Source organism: Ixodes scapularis, unplaced genomic scaffold (assembly GCF_016920785.2).
Source record: "Ixodes scapularis isolate PalLabHiFi unplaced genomic scaffold, ASM1692078v2 PGA_scaffold2__306_contigs__length_199485367, whole genome shotgun sequence".
In the NCBI taxonomy this organism is placed as follows: domain Eukaryota; kingdom Metazoa; phylum Arthropoda; class Arachnida; order Ixodida; family Ixodidae; genus Ixodes; species Ixodes scapularis.
The window spans coordinates 63,794,324-63,809,708 of NW_024609857.1; the positions used below are offsets into that span (position 1 = coordinate 63,794,324).

General features: G+C 51.1%; 1 long non-coding RNA gene across 1 annotated transcript; it reads left to right on the top strand.

Annotated features, from left to right (window-relative positions):
• Positions 1–614: 614 nt before the first annotated feature.
• On the top strand, positions 615–13,381 carry LOC115330474. The gene is made up of 3 exons (XR_006077901.1): positions 615–694; positions 2,989–3,138; positions 13,217–13,381. It is a non-coding gene; the product is annotated as an uncharacterized LOC115330474 (long non-coding RNA).
• The last annotated feature ends 2,004 nt before the right edge of the window (positions 13,382–15,385 follow it).

Below are 15,385 nucleotides of genomic sequence, written 5' to 3' on the forward strand. Positions count from 1 at the left end.
GAATAAATATGAACAAATAACTGAGATTTATTAGATGTGGGAACCCTTAATTGTCTATAGGTGAGCTCGGCCCCACCGACACTTTCAACTAGCTGGCTAACAGAAGTTTCTGCATTGTAAATTCTTTATCAGACATAAGAGTGAATGTTCACAACAAATTGTCTTCATTGGATGTACAACTCAAAAAGACAAAGATGGACCATTCATTCATTCATCCATTTCATTTTTGTGCTCATGAACAGCTTTCTCCTTTGTAATGAAGTACAATATACATATAGCAAAATGGAGTACGAAAATTCTAGTGACAATTAAGGAAACACTTGAGTGCTATACAAGATGGGTTAAAAACGTCACTACATGGATCATCTATTGTACTATAAAAATTTTGAATGTGTGTCAAGGGGCGAGTTTGGAAGATATGATTAATTTCGGGAACCACGAGTTCCAGAAATAACAGGCAACTTCGAAATCGGAACTTAGTTGTGCCCAATAACAGCAGAGCAAGGAGAAAAATTTACAAGGAAAAAGATGTGTAGGCTCTGTGGCTGTCAGCACCGTGAATGTTAGATTCGCCGACGCCGGCACATTCTTGCAATATCAAAAGTGCCGCTGCGCTTGCCTGCGGCACGGCAGCGCTTGCTCTTTTCTTGCGTCGTAGCTCTGCTGTTCCTCGGTATTCGGCCCCAGGCTTCAGGTACTTTTCTCGTTTGCATACGCGGGCATTTTGGGGTGAACGAGAAAGACCTGAAACACCCCAGGAGCAAAGCGCCACGGAACTATGGTGCCTGGAACGCGTCTCCGACTGGTGTGTTTACCGCGGCCAAAAAAGTGGTCCCTCGATTTCCACCTGATGACGTCATAAAAGTGTCATGCTGTCGCCGGTCGCGACCCTGGCGGCGTCCAAAAACTTGTGGTACAAACAGCAGACGCCTGTTCTGATGCAGGTCGCTCTCCACTGTGACAGTTCACGGAAGCTAGAGCAGCCGGAAGTTGGGACGCCTGGGACGCGTGACGACAGCGACACTCGCATTCGTTCGTGCCTTTCGCCAGCATTTCTACGGCCAACCGCCAGGATCGCGACAGGCAACAGCATGACACTCCGGCTTCTGTGACGTCATTTGTGGCTATATTGGGATCACTTTTGATGTATGGGCGGGATAGGACGCTAAACACACCAGTTGGAGACGCGCTCCGGGCACCATACCAATTCGCGACTCCAGCAAAACGGACGCCGCCAAGCGGAAAACCGGGAACCCGCCGGTCTAGGTCGCTCCGCGCCCCTCAGCGTCTCTGGTGGCTTTCGCGGACACGTGTTGCCGGCGTGGTGGCGAACAATGTAATTTGACGAAGGTCCGAAAATTTTTTAAGTTTGCCTGAGTGTTCATTAGTGTGGTGAAGCCTCGGTAGATTGTTTCCTTCCATCATGTGTTTGAAAGCCCGTTTACTCCACTACACATGGTCGAGTGCTTTCGATTTCTTGGATGGGCAGGAATCAGGGAAAAACGTTTTGATTTCTTGTCTGTCTGGAATCAGTCAAAGTGACGACTACTTGGTAACTGATAAGTGGTTTCTCTATAAGTATGTAGAACAGTGGACTTAGGACGACAGACGAGGTGTTTCACTGGGGGGAACACCAATGTTGCAGTCAAGTGAATGGGAAGGTTCGATAGCTGCTTTTCTTGAGTTTGGTTGTGCTCGATTAGCTTCAAGTTTGAGCCACCCACGCCGGCCGGTGCGTTGGCTATTCATTTTGGCTGCTTTTCGCCGAAAAAGCCTCTGGACCACACTGAAGGAGTTGGGCTAATTTCGCAATTACTTGATTCAGGAAAACCTGCTCGCTGTATGATTAATGAAGGAAATTATCTGCTTTCAAAAGGTGGGGGACGCGTCTCGCAAGGTTAGAAGCTGCCACGGCATTAGGATCTATCGCGCCTCCAATATTTATATTATACCCCCGTCGAAGCCAGCAGCAATATACGTCTACATTGCTCAGGTTGACCGGCCACAAAAAATACTAATTTTCTCCGCTCAGGATTCGAAGCAAAGTTCAACGCAGAGAGGTTCTGAGTGAATTTCCGATGAAGACTCTCCTCAGTTGGTCCGCATTCGTCTCCGTGCTACCGACTAGAACCATTTGGCTAACTTTAAGCATAGTATCTCTCTGTCTGTCAAATATACTTTTATTCAGCAGGTCACCTGATAGCTAGTCAACTAGGTTCATGTTTCAGCCCTTAGAATATTCTAATATCGCTTTGCTGGGCCATAGTACGTAATATAATACATAACCCGCTCGGTCAAAATGACTTCTCGATTGCTACTAAAACCTGAATTGAAATACGAGTATCAGCTGCTTAGTGAAGCGCCAGCGGGTTAACATGCTCCTTGGCTCAAGAAGCGCTTGCTTAATTTCCGTAATTTTCCTGCAGCCTGTGTTCTTGACCGAGCGGAGGAATGGAGCTGTTTCTTAAACGCGGATACGCACAAGAGCTCGATTTTTCGGACAGATAAGTCGCATGGTCGAGGCATGCGAGTTAGCTAAAAATTACTCTCGGTGGAACAATTCTGTAGCCATAGCCGCTTTCCTTAGATGATCAAAACTAATTAGAGTCTATTACCGTTTCTCCGGAGCCCATAGTTTCGGTTTTGAACGAAGTCTCCGAAACGAAAGTTTGACATGAAAAGAACGAAAAAATACCGGCAAAACGAAAATATGCTGGGCAAGTTTATGTGCACCGGCTACACTTAACCGTCTCAGTTCAAATGCCTATAAAATTGGGCATTAAACAAAAGAAAATTTGTTAAATTGAATGCGCCACCCGTTCAGGCGGCCCGGCCGAGCCGACGCGACCTGGACCCAGCCGCCATGTTTGTTTGGTGGTGGCGCCCCCTATAGGTCGCTGGAGTCGCGAATACAAAAGTAACACGTGTGTCGGAAAAATCGTATCCTGTCTACTTGTGCAGAAACATGCATGTGTACTTCGGTTTTAGGACGGCGACGCGAACGTCGTTATTCCATGTGACGATATAAAGAACTTGAGCGCAGTTGGACTTACGGACTTCAACGCCAACCGTTCGTTCGACGTGTGGTGGAAGGACACCCATCTGGCTATTTTCGGACCCAAATCATGAAGATGTATGGTAAGTATCGAAGCATGAAATTTAGTCTATATATATATTAATGCCGCACGCAGGGTCACGGACTTCTAGAACTTTCTCGTTTATTCTTGCTCCGGACATAACTTCTATTGTCTATCCCTGCTAGTGTTGTTCTAGAAAGTGCGTGTTCATCCTCGCCCCGAGCGCGCTACGCCCGAACCTTCTCCGCCGAATCTTCGAGATAGTGACTCACTCTAGATAAGACGCCGCTCGCGACCTTGTCGAGTCAGTCTCGCTACAGCGCTCGATCCTGCGGTTTCGCCGACATCGACGCCCGCGACGCTCTGCTCTTATCTTCTGTTTCCTTTTTATTTCTTGGGCACAAGTTCGCCCGATTAAACGTTTTAGTTTCCTCAGTTATTCTTTGTTTCCTCTTTTGTTCCTTCGTGACATTTTGGTGGAGGTGCAGGGTACCGCATGCCCGTGCAGCGTTCCCCTCCAAAGGCCCGCAGTGCAAGTCCGATTCCAAGCCCGGTGAGGAGACCACTCCACGAGGAACCTACAACTCGGACCAGCCACCGCAACAAGGGAGAGGATCCAGAGTACGGTTTGCTGCTGGACAAGCCCAAGCCGAACAAGACGACGATGGCCAACCAGCCTCAGACCCCCGCCGCTTCTGCCGTCGTCTACCTGCCTGTCGTTCCTGGGACACCGGCTCCCTTCCACGGCGAAAGCCACGAAGACATCGATGACTGGGTCCAACAGTACGAACGAGTGGCCCGTCATAACGGGTGGACACCAGAGCACTTTCTTCAAAATGCTTACTTTGCCTTGGAAGCAACCGCCCGGAATTGGTTCGAGAACCAAGCATCGATCACCTCCTGGGAGCAACTCAAGGCTGAGTTGCGAAGAACATTCTCGAACCAACAACGAAGAGAACACGCGGAAGAGCTTCTTCAAACGAGGATCCAAGGACCTAACGAGAGCGTCGTTAGCTTCGTGGAGGATGTCCTGCGACTCAGCAACCGCGCCGATCCTCAAGCCTCCGAAGCAAAGAAGCTGAGAATCCTGATGCGAGGCGTCAAGGAAAACATCTTCGGCGGCCTTGTGCGAGCCCCGCCCATCACAGTCGAAGGATTCATCACGGAGGCAACGAACATTGAACGTGCTCTTCAAGCACGGGCCTCCCACTACCAGCGACTCCCCGGCGTCGCTGCCCACTCGACTTCCAGCTACAACAGCCCGGACCTCCGCGAGATTATCCGGGACGTCGTGCGGAAAGAAATAAGGAAGCTGCTACCTGTTGCCACAAGCCCGGCTACGCCCTCAGTCGCCGAGATTGTCCGGGAAGAACTGCAGCAGGCGCTACAGCCAGAAGTTCTCGCCAGCGCCGCTCCTGAACCACCGAAGCTGAGCTACGCCGCAGCTACCCGACGACCACCCCCTGCTCACCCGTATACGGCGCCACCTCGACGTGAACCTCCAGCGCCGCAGTATTCCCGACGCCACGAAGATCGGGCGTACGTCCGCCCAGAACCGCCACGAAAGACCGACGTGTGGAGGACGGCCGATCGACGTCCGTTGTGTTATCACTGCGGTGAAGCCGGCCACATTTACCGTCGATGCCCCTACCGACAACTGGGGCTGCGCGGGTTCCACCCGAACGACCCGCGCCCAAGGTACGACGAACGTCCTCGTGACATCGAGGAGTATCTCCGACGTTCGCCATCTTCAACGCCGCTCCGCCGTGAGTCCCGCTCACCGTCGCCCAGACGTTCAGCGTCTCCAGCGCCACGACCCCGCCGAGAGAGCCTGTCACCCTTGCGTCGCCGGGAAAACTAAGTGCGGCAACGCCTGGAGGTGGCGTTGCCGAAGACGACCGAAGTAAAGAACCTCCAAGAACGCCGGAGCGCTCCCACTGTCTCGACGCTACGCATCACAACGACGTCCCTGCGTCGGTGTCCAACAACCTACACATCATTATCGACGGCCACGACGCATCGGCACTCGTGGACACCGGAGCAGACTACTCCGTCTTGAGTGGGAGGCTCTCTCGCCGCCTGCGAAAAGTGACAACGCCGTGGGAAGGCCCTGAAATACGAACCGCCGGTGGGCACCTCATCACACCAGTCGGGCGATGCACTGCTCGCGTCGAGATCCACGGTGAGACGCGCCCTGTGAAGTTCGTCGTTCTGCAAGACTGTTCCAGGGACGTTATCCTCGGAATGGACTTCCTCTGCGAGTATGGCGCCGTCATCGACCTCGGAGCAAACCGGTTGACGCTACGAAAACCTGTTTCACCACCGGAGGAACCCATAGCGACGTCGTCTGCGGTCCGAGTCCTCGCAAGCCACGTGAACTTACCGCCGCGGTCGAGTGTTTTCGTACCCGTCGGGATCACCGAAGCTTTCTGCGGCTAAGTTCTGCTCGAAGGAAGCCTACAGTTGCTTCTTGGAAGAGGAATAGGCGTCGCAAGAGGAGTTGCTGAACTTCAGGATGGCCGCACTGTGGTCCTCGTGACGAACTTCCGAAATGAAGCGCAACACCTCACAAAAGGTGCAGCCGTGGGCCAGGTCGAGGAACTCCGAAACTCCGCCGCTATCGCCGCCATTACTGACGAATCCTCGCCACCTCAGCAAGACAATACGTCGCCAGCGCAGCTCGACATTGACCCTAAGCTTCTGGGCCTGAAACGACGACAGCTCAGTGACCTCCTCACCGAATACCGCGACTGCTTTGCCACGTCGTCAAAGGTGCGCAAACCACCGTTGCGAAGCACCGCATCGTTACCGAGGACGACGCGCGGCCTGTGCATCGGTCACCGTACAGAGTCTCTGCTAAAGAAAGGGAAGTGATCCAGGAGCAAGTTCAAGAGATGCTGAACGATGACATAATCCAACCTTCAAGCAGTCCCTGGGCCTCTCCAGTCGTACTGGTTAAGAAGAAGGACGGAACGCTTAGGTTCTGCGTGGACTACCGGTAGCTGAACGCGGTGACGAAGAAAGACGTCTATCCACTCCCCCGCATCGACGACACGTTAGACCGGCTGCGCCACTCCCGATACTTTTCATCGATGGACCTGAAGAGCGGCTACTGGCAGATAGAAGTCGACGAACGGGACCGAGAGAAGACAGCTTTCGTCACGCCGGATGGGCTGTACGAGTTCAAGGTGATGGCCTTCGGACTGTGCACGGCGCCAGCAACTTTCCAGCGTGTCATGGACACCGTACTGGCAGGACTGAAGTGGCAGAGCTGTCTCGTCTACCTCGACGACGTCGTAGTGTTTTCCAGCGACTTCGACGAGCACCTGCGACGACTACGAGCTGTTCTCCAAGCCATACGGACCGCCGGACTCACCCTCAAGCCGTCAAAGTGTCGGTTCGCCTATGACGAGCTGAAGTTCCTAGGTCACGTGGTCAGTAACGAAGGCGTTCGCCCCGACCCAGAGAAGACTCGCGCCGTCGCAGCATTTCCAGCGCCGACGGACAAGAAGGCCGTGCGAAGGTTCCTTGGGTTATGCGCCTACTATCGGCGCTTCGTTCGAGATTTCGCAAGGATTTCCGCACCGCTCACAAGCCTCACGAAGGACGCCGAGAAATTCGAATGGGCCGAGGAGCAGCAGCAGGCATTTGACGAGCTGAAGCGACGACTGCAGGCGCCTCCTGTTCTTGGACATTTCGACCAGAATGCGGAAACCGAGATTCACACGGACGCAAGTAACACAGGACTTGGCGCGGTACTGGTTCAAGTACAAGAGGGCACCGAGCGAGTCATCGCCTACGCAAGTCGGACATTGTCCAAGCCGGAGCGAAATTACTCCACGACCGAAAAAGAATGCCTTGCGGTCGTCTGGGCGATCACGAAGTTTCGTCCGTACTTATACGGAAGCCCGTTCCGCGTAGTCACGGACCACCATTCGCTCTGCTGGCTTGCGAACATCAAGGACCCGTCAGGACGCCTTGCGCGATGGAGTCTCCGACTACAAGAGTTCAACATGACCGTAGTCTACAAGTCAGGCCGCAAGCACAGCGACGCCGACTGCCTGTCCAGAGCTCCCGTCGAAACACCCTCTGACAGCAGCGACGACGATGACGACGAGTGTTTCCTGGGCGCAGTGAACAGCGACGACATGGCCCGACGTCAACGAGACGATCCTGAGCTACGAGCACTAATAGAGCACCTGGAAGGGCGTGGGAGTGCCATACCACGTGTTTTTTCACGAGCCCTGCCGACCTTCGCCATTAGACAAGGAGTTCTCTACAAAGAGAACTTCGGCAACAACAACTCCACGTGGCTGCTGGTAATCCCGACCGACCTTCGAGAGGAGATCTTCCAAGCTTGCCACGACGACCCGACGTCCGGACACCTTGGTTACAGCCGGACACTGGCCCGTATTCGTGAAAAGTATTACTGGCCCAAGCTCCCCAAAACCGTCCACCTATACACACGATCATGCCATGAATGCCAGCGACGAAAGAAACCTCCAACGAGGCCGGCCGGACGCTTGCAGTCAATTCTTCCGCCAACGGCACCCTTCCAGCAGATCGGAATGGATCTACTTGGCCCTTTTCCGCCGTCGACGTCAGGAAATCGATGGATCATCGTCGCCACAGATTATCTCACGCGGTACGCCGAAACGAAAGCCCTTCCTTTCGGAACTGCTGTGGAAGTTGCCAAGTTTTTCATTGAATCCATTGTCCTCCGGCACGGCGCTCCCGAAGTCCTGATCTCGGACCGTGGATCCTCGTTCATGGCCCAGCTGACACAAGAAGTCCTTCGTCTCAGCCACACCAGCCATCGTCGCACCACGGCGTACCACCCTCAGACCAACGGGCTGACGGAAAGACTCAACAAGACCATCGCCGACATGATTTCCATGTACGTCGACGTGGAGGACAAGACATGGGACGAGGTGTTGCCGTATGTCACCTTTGCCTACAACACGGCCGTACAAGAGACCACCGGAGTGACACCCTTTCAACTGGTGCATGGGCGCAAGGTAACAACAATGCTGGACGCTATGTTACCCCACGAACCGACTGTCGACGGAAGCGACGACGCCCAGGTGGTTGCCCAACGGGCAGAAGAAGTCCGTCAGCTCGCCAGACTCCGGATTCAAGCCCAACAACGTATCAACACTGGCCGCTACAACCTTCGTCGCCGGGACGTCCACTTCCAGCCCGGAGACAGGGTGTGGGTGTGGACACCGATCCGCCGCCGTGGTCTCAGCGAGAAACTCCTGAAGCGCTACTTTGGACCCTACGAAGTGCTTCGTCGACTCGGGGATCTGAACTACGAGCTGATGCCCGACGGAACAAGGACTTCATCACGCCGCCCTCCACGACCAGAAGTCGTCCACGTCGTGCGCATGAAGCCGTACTACGCTCGATAGGACAGTGGACCTTACGTATTCCAAATGACTCTTTAGTTTACCGTTCTTTTTATTTGCTTTGTTTTGTTTTTGGGTTGCATCGGGACGATGCACTTTTTAAAGGGGGGGATAATGCCGCACGCAGGGTCACGGACTTCTAGAACTTTCTCGTTTATTCTTGCTCCGGACATAACTTCTATTGTCTATCCCTGCTAGTGTTGTTCTAGAAAGTGCGTGTTCATCCTCGCCCCGAGCGCGCTACGCCCGAACCTTCTCCGCCGAATCTTCGAGATAGTGACTCACTCTAGATAAGACGCCGCTCGCGACCTTGTCGAGTCAGTCTCGCCCCAGCGCTCGATCCTGCGGTTTCGCCGACATCGACGCCCGCGACGCTCTGCTCTTATCTTCTGTTTCCTTTTTATTTCTTGGGCACAAGTTCGCCCGATTAAACGTTTTAGTTTCCTCAGTTATTCTTTGTTTCCTCTTTTGTTCCTTCGTGACAATATACCCCTTATCTTAGTGTGCGGTGCATTTGTAGCATCTAGAATGCCTGTTCCGTTCGTGGTTACGCCATGCATTTTTCTCGGCGACCCTGAGGTTGCTGTACATTTGGTAGCAAAAAGAATATCAAAAACATATAAAACACCTCTTAGGGAAGATGGTCCGGAGGTATTTCTTTTGAAATGTGCATGCGGTTCCCGAAAATTTTATGTGTCATGTTTCTCAACTACGTGCCGTAGCGGTTTCCCCTGTAAATCTTTGTCAAGTTGTAAATAGTGTAACATGGTAAAGGAACTCAAAATAATTCATACAGACATTTGCTTTGAAATACGAGTAAAGTGGTCGAAGGCCCAATTCTACGGATTTCAGCCTAAAATATAATTAGTTGATATCGAGTGGGGATGCTCAAAAATTAAAATTTCTGATAATAGATTCATTATTGCTCTCAATTTGTAATCTTAATTACAAATTGAATGTATTAAAAATACGTTCATACTTAAAATAGTATTTTTTAAGTTATAATTATTTGCAAATAGTCTAAACGGTTCAGCGCTGCAAGTTTCTCTTAAAGGGATTGTCCGGTCGAAACCGGAAGTACTTAAGTTTTTGCGCTCGTTACATCGAGGGAGCCTTCATGTAAACAAACAACATTTTTATTTTGATATATGATCTGCCGTTATTAACTAAACCTTTCATGAGCGTATGTACGAAACTGCACCCCGAATTTCGCCAGTGTCAATGGCTGACATCCGTAGCTGCTGCGTGACGTCACAAAACGCAAAGGTTTGTCGGATGGTCGGGAGAACAACTTACAAGCGTTGGTCGATGGGTGTATTGTATTTGTTTCGAATTATATAGTCTCCTAGGCCAGAGGTTCTCAAATGGGGGTTCGCGAAGGCCTTCTAGGGATCCGCGAAGGCCTGCCTTATCAGTCGAGCCCGGCAATAAAAGTTGTCTTCTTTTTTTTTCTTTTCAGGTCGAAAAGAAATGTTTTAGTTTTCGGGCGAGTTTTTTCGTATGAAGGTCAATAAGGGAGGTCTACTTCACACTACCCCTTAGTTATATTATTTAACTTATACCTTTCCTCTCCTCTCACCACGAACGGGGTCCTCCATCATCTCCGCCGATCCACAAGGGGTCCGCGAAATATCGATGGTTGAGAACCACTGTCCTAGGCTTTACACTACTGAAACACAGTTCTTTTATTGCAGTTCCCAAGCATGTGCAAAAAAAAAAAGTCACGCCTTTTAGCAGGATATTACTCGAAAACGGCCATAAGCTTCGAGCAAACGTATGCCGTTTCGCGCAAACACAACTGCGACGGCCATCGATCGAATTAGGAGCGCTTGCAAAGCAAAGGTCGCCTCTGAAGTGGCAACTAGGTACACGAAGCGGTATCTGGGTACACACATCGGCGGATCCACTGGATCGGTGATGAGGCTGCGGGTCTTTCCCTCAGAGGCGATGACCGCGGGTCGAAGACAACCGGCGAATCCTTCAAATGCATGTCGTCACTCGACTTGGACGAGTTTGGTGAATCGTAGCCACACTCTATTTTCACATGCGGGTCAAACAGAATTTGGCTCCACGCGTGCTAAATACAACTTCTGGTATCGTTTCCAGGTGGTCTACCTGTTGGTTTCGGTTTCGCTGCATAAACAAATTGATTGATCCGATTTGGGCGAGGAGTGGATGGACGTAGTTTAATATCGTTGGCACAGCATCACGCCTCAGCTTACGAGCCTTCTGTCCGCTTAGAGCTCAGCTCGTAGCTCTCTTATGTGCTGCCTAAACTAGAGCACTGCACGGGCCGGAATTTTTAGGCCCGGCCCGACCCGGCCCGGTAGAGACACGACCCGGGCTCGGCCCGAGCCCGACAGAATTTTTAATTTCTAGGCCCCGCCCGACCCGGCCCGGAAGAGACACGGCCCGGGCTCGGCCCGAGCCCGACAGAATTTTTAATTTCTAGGCCCCGCCCGACCCGGCCCGATGGCTGTAGCCCGAAACAACCAATTACCGTTTAAACCTGTCCCGTTTCGACCCGTTCTCGAAACGAGCTCCCCATTTGAACCCGTCCTGTTTCGACCCATTCTTTAAACGCCCTTCCCATATGAACCCGTCTCGTTTCGACCAGTTCCCTAAACGCCCTTCTCGTTTGAATTTGTCCTGTTTCGACCCATTCCCTGAGCGTCCTTCTTATTTGAACCAGTTTCCGAAACACTCTTTGCGTTTCAACGCGTCCCGTTTCAACCTACTTTTATAAGGCCCTGCACATCGCAACCTCTTCGCAAAAAGTCTCCATCGTTCTAAGCCTGGTCTGCGCACCTTTTCTGTTTAAGAATATGTTCTGAATTAGCTTTACATGTCAACGCGTTCTTAAAATATACAACCCTTTCAGGCAAGCTTAAGTTTAATATATTCCTACTTAACCTCTTAAAACGTTTTTTTTTTCAAGATGGTTCCCAAAACGTGCAAGCGCGGAACGGACTATGTACACTGCGCGACACTGATACCGCGAACACGACGTTGGCTCTTTTTTCGAATTTTACTTCGAAATGGTGTTAGTAGGCACCAAAGTATACCGCTTAGGTCTGTAGCTTAGATGAGCACTTCTAAAGACACTAATAGTTTTGAAAACAGCGTTTTGATTCTATGAGATAAACATAAAAACACGACGATCGCTTGTTCGCGCTAATATAGTGTCGCGCTCTGTGCAATAAGTGAGTCTTAGAATAACGTACTCAAGCACTTTGGGCAAGCTAAAATTAGCATCGCCATAGGTTTTACATCTCAACGCTATTTTTACGGTACCCAAAGCGCTCGCGTACGTTTTTCTAAACCTTCCTAATAGTGAACTAGATATTTTTGAGAGCGATGAATCAGACAGGTTGACAAGCATATGACTGGGACTTTATTTTGTTTACAATTTATAACACTGAACCCTCGCTCACACGGAAAAAGCTTGAAGGCTTTCTAGCTTCAAGACGTCTTTTAGTTATTATTTTTAACGACGCTGTAGTGAATTTGCACTTCGCTTTTTTTTGTATTTAATGAACCTAAAAGATTAACAACAATCTATGATTTACGGCACAAGATTGACCAGGCACGGCCCAGGCACGGCCCGGGCCGGACCGGACCGGACCGGACCGGCGCGGCCTGAGAACTTTTTTGTTCAAGCCCGAGCCCGGCCCGGGGCCCGAGAAAATACGTGCTACCCGGCCCGGGCACGGCCCGCGGGCCGGGCTCGGGCTTTTGGGCTGGCCCGGGCCCATGCAGTGCTCTAGCCTAAACGCTGCCTAAGCGGGATCTTGATCTTGACGGGAACCCAGTCCCTACGCCCGGCGACGATCCATCTTGCTCGTCACCGCACGTCTTGCGGAGAAGTGTGGAACGTCATGTCTTGGCTCGCGTGTGCTGCCCGGTAATTGTGGCACCCAACCGCGCAACAAAAATCTCACCTAACCACGAAACAAGTCGAGCACAACAACAAAAACGAAGCAAGCTGTGGCGTTCACTCGCAGGTAAACGACGAGACAGAAATGCTCGCTTTGTGTTGTGTGGTGTCAGAGCTCCCATGTTGCCACCGAAAACAGCGTTTACGCTAGAGTGCGATTGGGGCAGTATAAATTCAATTACTCATGCAGAGGGGCATATAAAATTCAGATATTGCACGTACGATGCTTGTCGAGGCAATAGCAATGATATTCAATTGTTTTCTCGAATACAAAATTTGACCGGACAATCCCTTTAAAGGGGCACTAAAGATGTTTCTGGGATAGTCCACTCTTGGTCATGCGTTATTCTAGAGGCTCTAAGCATCCCAAGAATCTAAACATTATAATCCTGCGCCACCGATTTTCGTATTAAAATGGGATAATCAGTTTTTCTGCGTTATATCACAGAACCCGAACCGTTGCCAAACAACGAACGGCGCTTGTCAGCCAATCAAGGTGCGGTTTCTTGCGTCGAGTGATCCGAATGCGAGCTGCTTCTCGCATTGTTTTGCCAGCACTCCTTACTCAGGTGCACGAAGTGGAGATTGCGGGGCCTGGGAGAGCTTCCAAAACTAGCCCAGAGTTCGTTCGAAAGAGGGTTACCGGATGCTGCTAAATTGTTTTTAGTGGTCGGAGGCCCAAACAGTTTGTGTCCCTCTGGCTTCGACCACCTTGTGATAGCATTTCGGTCTTCATAGAAATTATGTCTTATGGGTGCTGTCACTTTCAACTCCAAATTCCTTATCTCTTTCAGGCTTCTTTGGGCACTATGTGGACACAACCTGCACTGACGAGACAACGCGCAAGGTTCGCAAGGCAAGGATGAACAAGCTTCTGGCTAGGAAGATTCCTGATTTAAATTGAGAGGTTTGCGTGAATGTGAGATTTGTATGAATGGGAGAATAAACTGTATTATCTTAAATAAGCTACACCGTGTACTCTCATTTGGCAAGCCATGTAATGCAGTAGGTAAATAGCATGCCGATATAACTAAAACTAATAGGCTACACCAATACAACTAATAGACTAATACAACTAATAGACTAATAGAACTAATAGACTAATACAACTAATAGACTAATATAACTAATAGGCTAATACAACTAATACAAAGTGTCAATAAACCGATAGGCTATTAGAAATTTCCATCAGAATTTTTACTCTGGGCCCATTACGCATGCGGATGCAACCCCTCTATTCACCTCAAGTGTGGTCAGTGGCGGACCTCACTGACGCCCAGGCCAGCCCCGCAACACAAATCACGTCGAGGCTTGGCATCGCCGAATAAACAGCCTAGTCGGCGTGAGCCGCCTGGGAGTTTTCCGGCTCATCGACGCCCTCCGCCAAGAGCAGAAGGAGATAAATCTGACTGCAGAAGCATTGCTTCGAGGCCAGCCTGTCCCACCGTGATGTAAAGCTTTCAGAAGAGAGAGGCGGCCCTCAAGAAATTGGTGGAGGAACGCGCAAGGATGACGACGGAACACTTCCTGAGGGGTGTCGCTCACCACCTGCTCTAATATGTTCATGTAGCATACAGGACATTTATATCTTTCTATGTTGCTCAGCAAAGCTACTGTTAGAGCTAGTCAGAAATTAATTTTCTAGTCTGTTACTGAATTATTTTCTACTACATATTATTCTATAAGTCACAGATTAGTGTAGTTTGTATGAGGTGTCCCACCTAACTAAGATAAATTGATACACTTCCGAGATATTATACTTAGAGCAAAAGTTCCAATCATAAAGTAGTACAACGCCCTCAGAAACATCCATTTCAGTGGTTTTAGAGCGCAGCTCTTAGGGGCCCGTTCCCGGCTTGAGCGGCGTCGCCGTCGGCGTTGGCGTCGCCGTCGGCGTCGGCGTAACCAAGGTCATCCCAAGGTCACGTGACCCCCAAGGTCACGTGACCCCTCCCAAGGTCATCTCAAGGTCACGTGACCGCGCGTGACCCCCTGAAGGTCACGTGACCCCTAAGGTCACGTGACCTTGGGGGTCACGTGACCCCTCGAGGTCACGTGACCCCTTCTAAGGTCATCTCAAGGTCACGTGACCCCAAGATGACCCCACGTGACCCTTTGAAGGTCACGTGACCCCTCTGAGGTCACGTGACCCCCGAGGTCACGTGGTCTCCTCCCCAAGGTCACGTGACCCCTTCCAAGGTCATCTCAAGGTCACGTGACCCCAAGGTGACCCCCAGGTCACGTGACCCCTCTGAGGTCACGTGACCCCCCCGAGGTCACGTGACCCCTCCAGGTCACGTGGGGGTCACCTTGGGGGTCACGTGACCTTGAGGTGACCCCCAGGTCACGTGACCCCCTCCCCGAAGTCACGTGACACCCCCCCCGAGGTCACGTGACCCCCCCCCCCCGGAGCATACTAAAGAATGAGGGGAGGAGGAGGAGAAGGGGGAGGGGTCTACCCTTAGTACCCTTCACTCCTCCTCCTCAAGAGCTGCGCTCCAATTCGGCGTTACAGGGATTTGTAAACGGCTTTCACTTTTTTAAACAAAAAATCTCTAACCCTGTTCGTCTTCCCGGGCTTTTAAAAAAGTGCTCGAATTCCGAAAAAGAAATGTGCACTGTGCGCTCGTGTGCCAATAAGCGCAACCAAACAAACCACACAAACACCTTGTATTACAGTGCGTATACAACATAATACAATACAAGATGTGTGAGTGCACAGTCACGTGTCTTTTTGAATTTGCAGGCTATTTTCATAACCCCCAAAAACGAGTTGTGTTAAATTTTAGAGCGCAGCTCTTAGGGGCCCGTTTCCGGCTTGAGCGGCGTCGCCGTCGCCGTCGCCGTCGGCGTAACCGCGCGGTGCATCATGGGAAATATCCCATAATGCACCGCGCGAGCCCCCCACCGGGGTCACGTAACTTCGTGGGGAGGCACGTGACCCCCCCCGAGGTCACGTGACC